Consider the following 15,054-nt stretch of genomic DNA (forward strand, 5'->3'; position numbering starts at 1 on the left):
CCGGGACGCAGAGGTTGCAGTGAGCCGAGATCGCGCCATTGCACACCAGTCTGGAGCCTGGTGATGGAGTGAGACTCTGTCTCAAAAAAAAAAAAAAAAAAGGAAGAAAAATTAAGCAATTTAATACATGCAAAGTACTTGGAACGGGCCCTGGTATGTGGTAAGGGTTCAGTCCCTGTTAGCTCTGGTCCTTCTGCTGAGTTACTCTCTCCACAGTCTCAGGGGTCCTGATAAGCAAATGCTAAGTAGAGATAGGTCGATACTTCCACAACCTTCTGGTGCCTTCAGAACATTAGGTTCATTACTCTGAGCAGAATTGTATTTTGCTGCTGGGTACACAGATGGAAAAGCACGCCTGGAAGGACAGAGTGGTTAATGCCGACAGATTTGTGATGGATCATTCCCAGGGTCCTAAGTTCATGGGGTCCTGCAGGTGAAAGGCTATCCCTCATCCTTCTGTCCCACCATTAGGCAAGCATTCCCTTTGTAAAGCAGGTTTATCCCCACAGGGGTAGTGCATAGTGTTAGCACACATTGGTATGATTTGAATGACCAGATCTTTTCATTGTTCCTGAATATCCTAAATGTGATTAGGGGGATGGATAGAAAGGCTGCAAAGCAGCCATGTGGCCCAGGGCCAGCCTTGGCTCAAGCCCTTTGATCAAGCCACCATGCCATGGGCCTCCGGGCAAGCTGTGCTCCCAAACAACCACGCCATGTTTCTGGAGAAAGAGAGCCAGGAAAGTGCTGGCTGGAGCCTCATGCTGGCTGGGAAAACAGAGGAGGCGGAGTCCTCTCACATGCGAGGCCTTTTTGGTGAAGTCAGTGAGAGGCACTGGGGAGGAAGGGGAGCCACCTGAGGAGGTGCAGGACCCCTCTCCTGGGGCAGCCAGGGACCAAGTAGAGGGACCAATGACGTGGTCCCTTTGTCCCCACCTTCCCAGAGCTTTCCCAAGAGCCCCTTCCCACTACTATCACTCCCCTCAGGCTTACCTTTGCTCACCACAGGCTCAAATGACCTCTCTTCTGTCCCTCAAGAAACAGAATGAGGTTGTGTCTGAAACTCAGTGGGGACTGAGTCATTCAATAGGGTTTCCTGCACAGGTAAGGGGTTAATATTCTGCACAGGTAAGGGCTTAGTATTTATTAATGATATTTGATCCTGGGTTTTGCGAAGTGTCCCTAAGATTCTGTGAAAAGGTTTATGATCAAATAAACTTTAGAAATTTGGAGAACTATATATCCTTCCTAGAAATTCACAATGAGAATTAGCATTTTTAAAGCTCTGAAAAGTCCCGTAGCAAAGACACCCAGCCTGAAACCATGGAACCCCCTTCACCCAGCAGAGTTTCACATCCACAAGGTGTTTGGAGGCAGTGAACTCATTCCCCACACGTGCATACCACTTTTTCAATTATGGGTAGAAAGAATATAATTCAAATCTCTCATTTTCCAAATGTGATATTCTCAGTGTACTTTTTTCCACAAATGAAAAGTAACTGAATGAATTCGCTTACATACAGTATGAAAGACTGGTAGCGGCTATATTCATTTTACTGATAATTCTTTTCAAAGAAGATGCATCTGAACTCAGAGTAGTAAAATTTTAGGTCCCATTGAAAAGCCTGGGCATCTGTTTTGGGCCAGGGCCTACTTTTCGTTCCAGCACTCACTGTGGATAGGCTAAGTCAAGTTGCAGCTCTCATATTTCTGTTCCCTCAGTCTGTTTCAGAACCAAACCATGGCAGGAATGCTTCACTCCAGCAACAAGCCTAGTGAGGATAGAATAGAAGAGATTAACTCTTGAGACTCATCTGGGGCTTATACTGAGGACGGGGAAGGCCAGTGGGAAGCACTCTTGGAATCTCAGAGCCCCACCTTTAGGGAGCATCATGAGAGACATTGGGCTTAGCTGTTAACCAGTGGGGTCTGTTCTTCAAAGTTAAAGAAACCCTGTCCTTGAAAGTTAAAAAAAAAAAAAAAAATCCAGGCTCACAAATGGGCAGCATTGCAGGGTGACTCAAGCTTGGGCTTTGGCATCAGCCCTTGATTCAAACACAGACCTCGTCACTCTCCAGCTCTGTGACTACGCAGCAGTTACTTCCCCTCTCTGAGCCTCCACTTTCTCATCTGTAAAGTGAGGATTATAGAACCTGCTTCATAGTGAGCAGTAAGGATTGAATAAGACCCTGTGGTACATACAGTGCCTGAAACAACAATCAGTTGTCTCCCTATACACAGATTCTCCTCCCCAGTACCATATATTTATCCATATTCATACATATATGATGAGGTGATGATTTCCTTCATGAAAACTCTTTGCTTTCTAAGAGTTTTTAAATTGAGATCACTTACTCAAGTCATTTCCAAATGTGAAGATTAAACAGAAGGACTTATTAAAAACACAGATTCCTGCCCCCTCCCCTGCTCTGCTCATCTGGTTCTGAGGTCAGGGACAGGGCCCTGGACTCTGGACTGTTTCAAGCTCCCCAGGTGTGTCCACTGCAGGTGCTTAGCAAGTACACTGGTAAACCCTGACTTGTTCATCCAAAGCATGATCATTTTAAATGTATTCACACACATGTGTACACCCACATTCTCAAGCAAAAGCCCAAGTCCACCTCCACAGGTAAGTAAAGTCAGTGGTCAAAGGTCATGTGAACCACTCACCCATCCTTCTGCCAATGCGTTATTAGGGCCCCCGGCTGTGTCCAGCAAGTCCTATAAGAGAAGTGATGTCACCCTGTCTAGTGAAGCTGCATAATGGGGACATGTTTAGGCCCTGGATAATGGGGGTGGGTGATGGGAACAGCATATAGTGGAGAAGGAACCAGCAGAAGCAAAGGCACAAGGCAGAAAAAGGCAAGGAGGGCTGGGGAGAGGTGGGGTGGGAGTTATTGCCTATGGTGGAAGGAAGGAGGACCGGGATCTGGTGGGGGGGACTGTTCTTTCAGGCTCGGTATGTCATGAAGATTTGTTTGGCCTCAGTCAGTGCACCGTGGGAGCCAGAGCCTCTGAGGAGAGTGATGTATCTGGGATTCTGTGACTCAGAAAATGATACCCCAAAGTATGGCATTTTGGTGTGCAGCGTACTTGGAACAAAAGGACATTGGAAAGACCTCAGAAGCAGCCTCAGAACCACAGACTCTTTGACCTTCTGCTTCCTATCTCTCACCTCTCATTCTCCCTCAAAGCAAGTCACAGAAACATAATTCCACTTCCCCTGAATGGGTCAGAAAAACTGAAACCCCTCTCCTCCAAAGAAAGCAATGAACCCTGGAAATATTACTCTGATCTCCTCCTGCCTTTCTATCTAGAAACTGGCCATAGAGAAATTCTCTGACCTACCCTTGTCTGATATTAGATCATAAGGCCCTCATTCCAGAGGGGGTCTGCATAATACCTAGAAGGAAGAAATGCTACAACCGAGAGGCCAAGAAGAATCTCAACAGACAGGCCTTGCTGGGTTTTCCCATTCAGCCTATCACTATTGGATTAGACCCTTTTTGTCCAGTACAAAAAGTACACAGCTGTCCACTCTTCCTCAAACCTAAGCATAAAAAACAGTTCTCCCTGAGTCTTGGGGACTTCATTTTTGAAGTCTCCCATATCACATAAAAGTTTGATTAAATAAATGTGTTATGCTTTTCTCCTATTAACCTATCTTTTGTTCTAGAGGGTGATGAAGAGGAACGATGTCACCCCTTTTCATCCCTAGGAGAACATGAACCAGGAATGCACTCCAGCCATTGTTGAAAGGACAAATGAAGGTGAGGAGAGGGACTCAGGTTCAAGTATTTCAAGGGAGAAGCAGTGAGGGACTCACATTAGGGATAGGGAGTGGTCACCGGAAGGAAGGGAGGAACAAGAGAGGTGCCTGGAGCTGCTGCTCTAGCCAATGGGTGTACAGTGCATAAAGATGGTTGTGGGTGTGGGGAAGGGAGAGGTCAAATACACACAACACAGCTCAGCAGTGGCAGAGGGAAAGGGGATGCCAGAGGGAAGATCACATATTGGTTTAAGCCTGTTGCACATGAGGTGACAGAGCAATGACTGCAAAGGCCAGCATGCTCTGTCTTCCTCACCGACTGCCACCCTCCAATGGCTAATTGTTACTCCCTTTAGGAGGCCAGCAGCTGCTGCAGGCTGAGGAGGGAGGGAGGCCTGGGCTGGGACCAGAGCTGATGAAGCAGTCATTGCCAGTTTTGAGGCTGGGAGATGATGATGTCACAAGGGATAAGGGGAGCAAGAGAAGGGAAGGGAGGGGAGAATGAGGGAGAAGAGAAAGGAGGTAGGAGAAGAAAGAACGCTGCGGGGAGAGGAAGGGAAAGAAAGGGGAGAGGTGAAGAGGAAGGGATAAGGGGGTAGAGGAGAAGAGAAGATGGGAAAGGAGGGGAAAAGGTAGGAGGAAAGGGAAGTGAAAAGGAAGGTAGAGGAACAGCAGAAGGAAGAGGAGGGGAGAAGAGAGAGAGAGGAGGAAAGAGCAGAGGAGGGGGAAAGAATGGGAGAGGGGAAAGCAGGGACGAGGATAAGGCAAAGGGAGAAGAAAGAAGAGGAGAGCGAAGAGGAGGGAGAAAGATTAGAACAAGTAAATGATGGGCAAGAGAAAGGAGAAGCTTGGAAAGCACCTGCTCCTCACCAGCAAAGATTGAAATAATGTGCAGGTGGGAACTGTGTCCTGACTAGCCAGGGTTCGCATGCCACAGCCAGAGCAATAGCACCTGAGACAGACTCTAGGGGCTTTCTCTAGCCTCTGTTGATTTCTTCTCCGAAGCACAGAAAGATTCATTTAGAACAACAGGCAATTGAAGCAGAGCTAGTGCACACGCAGGAGGCTTATCCTGGGCCCTCCGCTGGTCTTCAAGGCAAGGAACAGATCCAGGTTGTAGGCTTAATCCTGTGTTAAGCACCTTCTCTGTCCTTATTCGAGCTCTTTCCAGGACTAGGATAAAGATGCCCTTCAGATCAGGTGAAATACTTAGCCAAAGTTCCATATTCGGCAAGTAGCAGAGGCAGAATTTGAACCCAGGGGGTCTGTCTCCAGAGCCCTAAGTCCCTCCACACAAAAGGCAGCCCCTGACAGGGTTGTTATGCTAATAAAAAGACTATTTTATTAGCATAATTATTTTTAACTCCTATTGTTTCAAAGCTCAATGGAAATGTTTTCTCTTAGTAAGATTCATTGTTTGAAGCTTAAAAAACAATGTTTTCCAACTTAAAACTTCTCAAGAGCCCAGGTCCTTGGCCTCACCGCAGACCCCCTGGCCTGGGCAAGCTGGGGGTGTGGCCTGTGGCCTGGGCAAGCCGAGGGCGTCGCCTGCCTGTGGCTGGGTGTGAGTGTGAGCACTGGGGACTCTGAGCCTTCTCTTTACTGTGCCCTCACACGTGGAACTGTTTAATGATCTATAACTATTGTTAATTGTTGTTCCCATCCTCCCCGATCAGAAACTCTGCAGGGGCTGAGGCAGTTCTTTTGTGTCCTCTTCTCCATTGCTGGTGTCTCTGTTCTTTGCCCGTCAGCATCACTCATAGCCAGCCAGTATTTATCAAGCACATATCAGTGCCAGTGCCTGTGATGGAAGCCACACATTTCTTCCATCCACCTACTCATTCAAGGAGCATTTATTGATCTTCTCGTATGAACCAGGCCCAGTGGCCAGGCACTGAGGAAATCGTTGGTAAGTAAAAGAGGCAAGTTACCTCTTCACAGATTTTGTTTTTTAACTTTACCGTCTTGCAGGTGTCATTGTCCTGATTTTATAAACAAGAAGAATGAGGTTCAAACATAGTGAGCAGGTTGTTCAAAAGCACACCCCTAAGAAGTGACAGGGCCAGGACTCATCTCTTCCCTGTCATCCCTGCCTCTCCTCCTTGCTGGGTCGAGTGGCAAGCAGAGGGAGAACCTGCGAATTAACTGAAGAAATGGGAAGACCCAAAGTCAATGATTTATGTGTTTCTCATTCAAATGAAAGAGTTCCCTGTGATCCACTGGCCACAGAGGAATGATACTCTATTTGTAACATGCTCTACACAGTGCCTGGCATGTTACAGTCACCCAATAAATGGTGGCTAAAACAATAGTCTGTCATTACTGTCTTGTTTTAAACCAAAACAGGGCCATATCACCCTAGTGCAGTGGTTCTCAACCAGGGACAATTTTGCCCCCCAGAGGACATTCAGCAATGTCTGCAGACATTTCAGTTGTCAAAAATGGGCTGGGGCGCTACTGGCATCTAGTAGGTAAAGGCCAGGGATGCTGCTAAGCATCCTACAACATGCAGGACGGCCCCAAACATCACCAGGGCAGAGAATGAGAGGCTGGTGCAGAGAATGTGGAGACTTTTCCTGGCTTGTGGATTATTCTTTGATAACATTATTTTCAGGGAACACAGAGTGATTGACCACATGGCTGATGACTTCCTGGAATAAATTGGATAAAAAGACCTTTTTTTTTTTTGCCTTATAATCCAAGTATAGGATTAATCTTACCCCAACTTAACAGACTTCTGGACAGTTGAGCTGTCCACAAGATTTCCTCCTCGAAGGGCTCTGGGCGTTGCTGCCGTTTGGCTCATTCCACTTTTCCTGGGTCTTGCTGACTCTCAGGGAGCCTGGAAGAGCTGGACAAAACCTGCTTCTTTGCAGAAACAGTGAGGATTCCAAGGATTTCGGTACAATTTTGTAAAGGTCACTCTCTCAAAGTTCTTTCTCTCCCATATCACAGGTCCGGAGGCCCTTTCTTAGGCCTGTGGTGACCTTTGGGGAATGTTAGTGCACTTCTAGCTCATGGAAACCCCGGAAGCCAGTGCCATGTGACATGAACCCAGCCAGATTAGAACGATTTCAAATCTTTTTAGGATTAAAGAACAATGGCCTTGTCAGAAATGTCAGGATAATTAGAAAAAATAGTGCTGCTTTCCCTAATCAGGACCCAGGAAGCAGTTCCATTTTTTCTAAAACATGAGGCAATGGAAGACCTACAGGGTCAAACTCTAACCCCTGATACTCCACCTTGGCCAGAAGTGGGAGTCCTCAGTTTATCATCTGCCAATTACACCTCAATAAAGCATTTATTTTTATTTTTTTAACTCAAGACTATGAGGGGAACCTGGTTATCTCTGGCTAGAGGGATAAGGAGTTCAATAAAAGTCACAGAACTAAAGCTGTGAAAGCCTCCGTGGTCGTCTGACACTACTCCCTCTCCTCGGTGAGAAGCCAGAGAAGGGGCCTGCTAAGGTCGCTCAGTGATGGGGGAAGCTGGGACTCAAATTTGGATTTTCCTGTCTTGTGTTCCAGACCTCTTTCCAAGGACAATGAGGTCTAAGGAAAACAGCCATCTCACTGAAAGCCATGCTGCCCTCTCTCAGGCTCTCATGCTGTCCAAGTCGGGAGACATTACAAAGCACGGCACTGGGTTCAGGGTAACTGAAAGGACCACCTTGCATTTATGAAGCCTCTGTCCATTTTTATGGCACTTTCGTATTCGTTATCTTATATAATCTTTATAGGAACCAGGATGGAAAGGTTGTATCAAAATCTCAATGGCTGATGAGGAAACTGAGGCACAAAAAGGTTAATTTGATGTTTCCTGGTCCAGGTAGCTAACAGAGGAGCTGGCACTTTGACGCCATTTGCCCAACCCTAGTCCCCAGACCTTCCCCCACTCCTCTGGGTGTCATATCTGTTGCCTGAATTCCAAGCTCCCTTTTCAGAAAGACCCCACGGGTGGCCATGTGGAGGCTGAATTGTGCCCCAGTTGGCCTGTCTCAGTACTCAGGGCCCAGGATCTGCGTGCAGGGCTTGAGGGACTAAAGATCCTCTCTAGGAGTCTCAGCTTTGACAGTCATCTTGTGAAAGTACATATATGGTAATAAAGGTATCCATTTTTGAGTATTTACTGTGCGTTAGGCACGGAACTAGACCCCTCCATGCATTTGCTCATCCAGTCCTCATAATAACTCAGTGGGGTAGGTAACATTTTTATCCCCATTTTACAGACAAAGCTCTCTGAAGCTCAGAACACTCAAGGAACCTGTCCACATTTCCTGGCTTGGAGCGGCAGAGCCTGCAGTAAACCCAGATCTGAAAGCCCCCATTGCGTTAAGCAAGTGCTGGTTAATGTCCTATAGTAGGACTGTTATGAGCACCACATTTCATAGTGCACGAGAGAAGAGCATTGGCTGATGGCACTTTCTCAGGAATTCTGTGTCAGATAAGCTTGTGTTTGTTAAGCATTCATTGGCGGCAGAGCCCTCTCCAGGCTCTGGGATCTGAGCTACCACCCAAGGCAGAAGCAGAGGCCCAGTGCCCTTTGAAGTCCTGATTCTCCTCAGCTTCTTCTTTCTAAGCTCCAGGATGTGAAAATGATACATGTGGGAATAGTGGGCCCCACTGTATTCAGGCTTGTGTTCTCTTTATGGGTGGGCAGTGGGTGGGCATGATGCCAGGAGGGAACAATGCCAAAGAAAACAGGTTCTTGTATGCCCTGGAGATGGGCTCTGGGGGGGGTGAGCAGGTCAGACCCTGAGAACAGGCACTTGAAGACAAAGAGAAGGAAGATGGGTTTTTAGGTTCTGCCTCTGTCATGGTTTTCTGGATGCCAGGAGGAATTATTGGTGAGCATCCAGCTGGACCTCAATCAGTGCTGCTAACTCTCTGGAACCTGCCATTTTGCTCCTATTCACTTGTCTTTCATTTTTTGCCATACATCACCCTGCTTTGAAAAGAGACCCCTAGCTGACTGTACAATGACATCCTTGCTCAGGCAGTCTCCCAGCCCTGCCCTGCCTCTCCCCTGCAATATTTCCTCTGATACAGTGGCCAAGGCAGGCCATCCTCAATCTGGCTGAGCCCCCAGCTCCCAACCACAACTCTTTCCCTCCCTGCTTTCAACTCTGCTAAATAAGAAAGCCAGCTCAGGCATGGTATGAGGGATACTATTGTGCCCTGCATCTCAAAAGCAATGGGCACCACTCTAAGAACCAGTTGGCATGGCGACTGAGCCAGGAGGAGGCTTTCAAAATGAGCAATTTAACATAAAATGATCCTTGCATTTTTAACTGAATGTCACATTCCCATAATTGTAGGGACAACTAATTGGGTAATTGTTCAAAATGTCTTATTTCTGTTCTCATTCCACTGAATGTGTATGCACGCAAGCGCGCGCACACACACACACACACACACACACACACACAGTCACACTCACAATAGGCCGAATTACTAAAGCCATGGTTACCAATGACCAAAATCATGAAGAGTTTGGCCTCAGTGCTGGACAATTGGTGGTTGTTAATTCATCAGCATCATCACTACCTAATTATTCAACCCAAGACACAGGTCCTAGAAGCTTCCACATTCCCCTCCTCTCATAAGGAGGATGTTTGTGACATTCAAGAAGCCAAACCTGTACTCACACACACCCACTCCAACAGAGGGGAAATATGCCTGCTCAGGGGCCTCTGACTTAGGAAGGTTATGGCATGACTCTGCCTATGTTTTTGAATTCTGAAGCTCCAGCCTAAGCATGTGTCTAGGGTTTCTTGTATATCCATCTTTTTCAACATTAACTCCGTGAAAAGCACACATGTTGTCAGCTGAGACAAAACTGCCTATTTGTTCTGATCTAATCCTGGATTCATGGCATGCATGCTTGGTGCCTGAACTAGAACCCAGCTCTTTGAATTCACTGCTTTGGTATACTAGTTGCCACAAAATATTTTCTTGTTGTAAACATTGTTTCCAAAGCTCTAGTCTGGTGAGCAATTCCTTTTTGCTGGGTTCCTATGTTAAACGGACTTTAGAGAGAAGGTATCTACCACACCTCTGGACAGACTATCCCTCCAAAAGAGCATGGAAGACTGGTTAACTCATCTTAGTTTTTAAAATCTAAATTTCTGCTCTGAATAAGCTAGAAGTAACCAAATGTGCTCAACTTGTGTTTCAGCCTGGACCAGCAGGCTGAGTCTACTGTTTAATTGTGCTGAAATCCAGAGGTGAAAAGCTGGTAACCAAGAGTCCATCACCCGGAGGGGTTAATGGAAACCCCCTCCGTCTCAGATGACAGACGGTATTCTGACCTTTTACTGCTGATTATGAGCCTTTTGAGTGCAAAGCACTCTTTTGTTCTGATTTTCTGGCAACTGATTAATCATGCTCTATTCATAGAAATTACAGTAAAATTCTCTTATTTCTCACATATCGAACAAGATAATGCACACAGAAGTCAAGTTCTGGAAATGAATAATGAAATGCTATGCCTCCCAGAAGTAGTGAAATCTTCAAGTGTGCTGAGGGCTACGTGTGTGGGTACAGATTGGGAGGCATGGGAGACATTCATCCTGCCACAAACATTTTCAAATACATTTGCCCTCAACCCAAGTTCCAATCATCAATAAAATGAAAGTCCAATTTTAACAGCACAATGGAAAAACTTTTAGTAGGGAGCTGGCATTTATTATCTTTAATGTACATTATTTTATTTGATGCCTACAATGGCCCTATAATATATGTTCCATAAACTCCATTTTATGGACAAGGGAATGGAGGCTAGGGATGAGAGACAATTCCCCGAGGCTGCCTAGTCAATAAGCTGCTGGGTGCTGCCTCTTAGGACTCCATTCTGATTTTCAAAACATTTCAACTGCCACAACTCCAGTGTCCCATCAGCTGCCTGTCCAGCTGGTCATAGGTCGCTTCAGGCCAAGCAGCTGTTCCTGAGACAACCTGAGGGCTTGTGGCTGAAGAACTGTCCTAAGGACAGGCAAAATGTTTGACCCCTCACTAGGAAGCAGACATCACCCAGTCTCCTTTCTTCCGGTCTTCCTCATTCCACAGTGCTTTGGATACCTCAAAAGCCTCTTGGCTCAAAGAAGGCAGATACAGAGACAATCTTGCTTTCTTCTTTCTTTTTTTTCAAAGAGGGCAAAGCATTTTTGTTGTTGTTTTAAGTAAAAATGATACATATTCGATGTAAAAGGTAAAAAACTTCAATGCAATATAGAGAAGTGCAGAGAATGACAAAAAATTAGAACATTGATAACATGTTAGCAGACACCCAGTTGGGCACTTTTCCAAAGAGAAGCACGTGATCACAGGTGCGCAGAAGACCTTAGGAGAGTCTTCCCTTCCATGCTGTTCCATAACCTGATTATTCCCACTCGGAATCGAAAATGCAGGTATAATTCCTTCTTTTTTCAACACTGCGTGGTATTCCACTTCATAAATTTCCAACCAATCCCTGACTGTATACATTATTTTTGTTACCTATCACAAACAACAGTAGAACAAACATCCTTAAAAATATATAGTTGTGATCTGTTTGTTTCTCGTATGTCTGTGATTATCTCCCTAACCATAAATTCCCAAAAGCAATGAGTTAACAAAAAAATCTAAGATCTTTTCTTTTTCTTTCATTGTTATAAAAATCTGGACAAAAACCAGCTGCCTCAAAATGACCAGAGGAGATTTTTCTCCTATTCCTGGGGTTTTCCTCTGGGGGAGTTCTTCATCTATTCCTTACCTTGTACGTAGTTTTTGCTTTCGTATTCGTGATATATACCTTTATATTTTGCTTATTAGAATGCAGGTGACTCTGTAAAACTTTCCTTATGGACTCCGTCCTACTGTTCCTAAAGTCTGTCTTCTCCAAGTTCTAGAGGCTGGGGTAATTCAAGTCTATCCATTTTTTTGTAGCCTCAGGGTGTAGTAGGGAGGAGAAGAGCTCATTTATAAGTGACATGAAGCCTGAAGGACTTTGCCTCTCTCTCTACTGGGATTTTAATAAAGTCCACAAGCAGCTCCCCTGAGGCTTTATAATGGTGCTTCTTTTCAGGAAAAGAACCCCGGTAACAGTGAGCCCTATATCCACTGAGGTCTTTCTGGGATAGTTAGGGGCTTTTATTTAAGACTTTTCATTTTGTTTTGTTTTTTAATTTTCTACAGAATGCCTGTTCATTATGCCTGTTCATTACATACTGTTGCCAGATCTAGCTGTCAGGACTCCAAGTCTAAGCCTGGCCATTATACCCTTGGTGACCCTCACGTACACCTCTGGATGGTCCCCAGGAGCCAGAAAGTCTGAAGTAATCACAGGTAACCAGGTGGCCACAGAAAGAAGTGAAACAAGTTGTTCCTGCCTCAACTAATTGCTCTCCCCCTGCAACCTGCAACCTGCAACCTGCAACCTGCAACCATTGTTCCTGCTCAGCCTTGCAGAACTTACCCCCTGAACATTGGGTTTCTCAGGAGCTCTACCCCAGTAACTATGTCATTTACCACACACTCCCCTCTGCTTGCAATGGATAACCCTTGCCCCTATGATCATGCCTGTTTGTAATAGATGACCCCTACCCTCTGATCATGCATCCTGTGAAGCCCTCCCCCTCCCTAAAATAGATTGCCACCTTCAACTGACCACTTGCCCCAACCTATAAAACCAACTGCTAACCCACCACCCTCCCCTGACTCTCTTTTCGTCCTCGGCCTGCCCATACCCAGATGAATAAACAGCCATGTTGCTCATACAAAGCCTGGCTGTTGGTCTTTTTATGTGAGTGAAATACCTAACATTAGCCATCATCATCTGCATCCCAGGACTCCCAGTTAAATTTGGATTTCAGAAAGACAAAAAATAATATTTTAGTATAGGTATGTCCCAAATATTACATAAGGCATCCCCTAAATACTTACTCATTGTTTATCTTAAATTCAAATTTGACTATATATCCTGTATCTAAGCAGGCAGTCTTACCTCAGTTCCTTTCTCTCCAGAGTGGGGCATAGTTGTCTCAGTTCTCAGAATTTCTTGCACTTACCTTCTTCGATCCGAATAGCTTATTGGAAACTTTTACCAGTCATGTTAAGTCAAGCTGGACTTCATTTCATTATTCAATTGCCACTTTTTAAACCTCATAGAATGAAGTTGTACCCCTTTTCTTAACTGGCTGCTGCTTGGGTGGGGATGGGGTGGGGCTGGAGGAAAGGAGCTGGTTTAATCTTTTTTATTATTGTTTAAATTCTTTAAATAAGTAGTCCTGGAGGGCAAATGTGCAATCTAACTTCATTCTCTATCCAAAGCGCAGAAACTCCATTATTTATCGGAACTTTTTGAAAACATCAAAGGAGAATCTAACAAATCTTCTTGAAAACCTATTTTCTCTTCTTCCTAAATCTTGTCGTATACTCCACTCTCACTGAGGCCCCTTCAATAGCTAAAGGCCCTCAAAATTCTCTCTACTCCCAGCCATCCCAACATCTCCCCTCATCTCCTCCCTTCCTTCTCTTGAATCCCTATTCTACAGACTGACTTCCTTCCCTAGAGGCTAACTTCTTCCTCTCTTTCTTCTTTCTTTTATACCCTCTTGTTCTTCTCTACTCAATTAGTTCCACAAAAACAACTTCAAAGTCTCCTGAAGTGGGGTGGGGCAGAGAGGAATCGAGGTAGGAATAGAATTGAAGCAGGTGGGAAATTGGCGGGTATTCTCATGGGTGGACTGAGGGAGGAAAATGTCTTTGAAATCTTTTATGCTAATAATTGATCATTGATATCCCATCTCACAGGTCAGTGGTGGGCTTCACAGTTAAGGGGTTTAAAGACACATAGCCAGTCAGGGACATAGCTTAAACCTGGAGCTTTGGATTCCAAAGCCTGAGCATCTTCTATTTCATGATGCTGCTTTTCTCACATTTTAGACACACATTGTAGTAGAGACATTCATTTAACCTTCACTACCTGATGGCAGGTGTAGCGGTTGTGGTGATGGATTCCCCAACCTCTAGTCCTCCCTCTATAGTATTAATTTGCCATGGTTGTCATAACAAAGTACCACAAAGTGGGTGGCTTAAACAATAGAACTGTACGGTCTCACAGTTTAGAAGATACAAGTCCAAGATGAAGGCGTTGGCAGAACTGGGTCCTTCTAAGGGCTGCTCCATGCTGCTTTTCCAGGATTCGTCATGCCTTTGCTCCTGCTGCATCACCCCAAACTCTACCTTCATGTTCCATGTTCTCCCTGAGTGAGTATTTGAATTTGCCCTCTACATAAAAACACCAGTCATAGCAGATTAGGGGGCCACTCTACCTCATTAGGACCTCATCTTAACTCATAACAACTGCAATGAGTCTATTTCTGACAAAGCTCACATTCCGAGGCACTGGGGCTTAGGACTTGAAATATGAATTTTGTGGTGAAAAACAATTCAACTCATAGCAACCACAAGAGATTGATGAGGCCAATTATGTTCTTCCCTTCTTGCTAGTCACTGCTGTAGAAGTGGGCGTGTGATTTAGGAATAACCAATGAGACTTGTGTGGAAGACTTGCAGAATCTCATAGGAAAGGCTTCCTGAGTCCTAAACAGTCACACAAATAGGTTTCTTCTCGAAGCATTGTCAAGTCTGGATGTGATATCTACAACTGCTGCAGCCATAAGATCTCCATCCTCAGGATCAACCAACACGGAGATGCACCCAGAACAGAGAGAATCTCAGAATAGCCCAGTGCGCCCGATGATGTTTTCCAGATGCCCCCACTTGTGGAATTCTTATCATATTAACTCACATGTTTTCCTATTTCTTAAGCCACTTTGAGTCAGGATCTTCTGCTATCTGCAACCAAAAGCATTCTACGTGATACCATCTAAAAAGACACCACCAAGTAGGTAAAATATAAATATCTTTCAAAATTCATTCGGCCCATCAGCCTTAAAAATGATACAAATCATGATTGGCATTATTTTGAATTTAGTACATAAAGTGAGACCAATGAACATATTATGCTATCTATACCATTTTAAATTTTCTTAGCTCTGGTTTGCAACGACAGAAAAAGCACAGTTGTTCTAACTGGAGTGTGCATCAGCATCACCTCGGGGGCTTATTGAGGCAGATTGTTGAGCCTCACCTGCAGTTTCCAGTTTAGGACATCTGAGGTGAAGCCTGAGAATTTGTATTTCTAACCAGTTCCCCAATACTGCTGGTCAGCATACTACACTTTGAGAATACTGGGATACTAAAATAAACCTTTGTGTAGCCGAAACAGCCTGGGATATGTGA

The 15,054-nt window shown here is 45.1% G+C and overlaps 1 long non-coding RNA gene across 2 annotated transcripts in view; it reads right to left on the bottom strand.

Moving 5' to 3' along the window:
* Nucleotides 1-15,054, bottom strand: part of LOC144579916 (uncharacterized) — a 166,976-nt gene that overhangs the window by 114,210 nt on the left and 37,712 nt on the right. Inside the window, exon 4 of one of the 2 annotated variants that reach the window (XR_013528613.1) lies at nucleotides 5,608-5,914. The exons of the other annotated variant lie outside the window; for it this stretch is intronic. This is a non-coding gene — a long non-coding RNA (uncharacterized LOC144579916). Of the gene's footprint in view, nucleotides 1-5,607; nucleotides 5,915-15,054 lie in introns of those variants that run through there. 2 annotated transcript variants of the gene reach the window in all.

Source organism: Callithrix jacchus, chromosome 17 (genome assembly GCF_049354715.1).
Source record: "Callithrix jacchus isolate 240 chromosome 17, calJac240_pri, whole genome shotgun sequence".
Classification (NCBI taxonomy): Eukaryota; Metazoa; Chordata; class Mammalia; order Primates; family Cebidae; genus Callithrix; species Callithrix jacchus.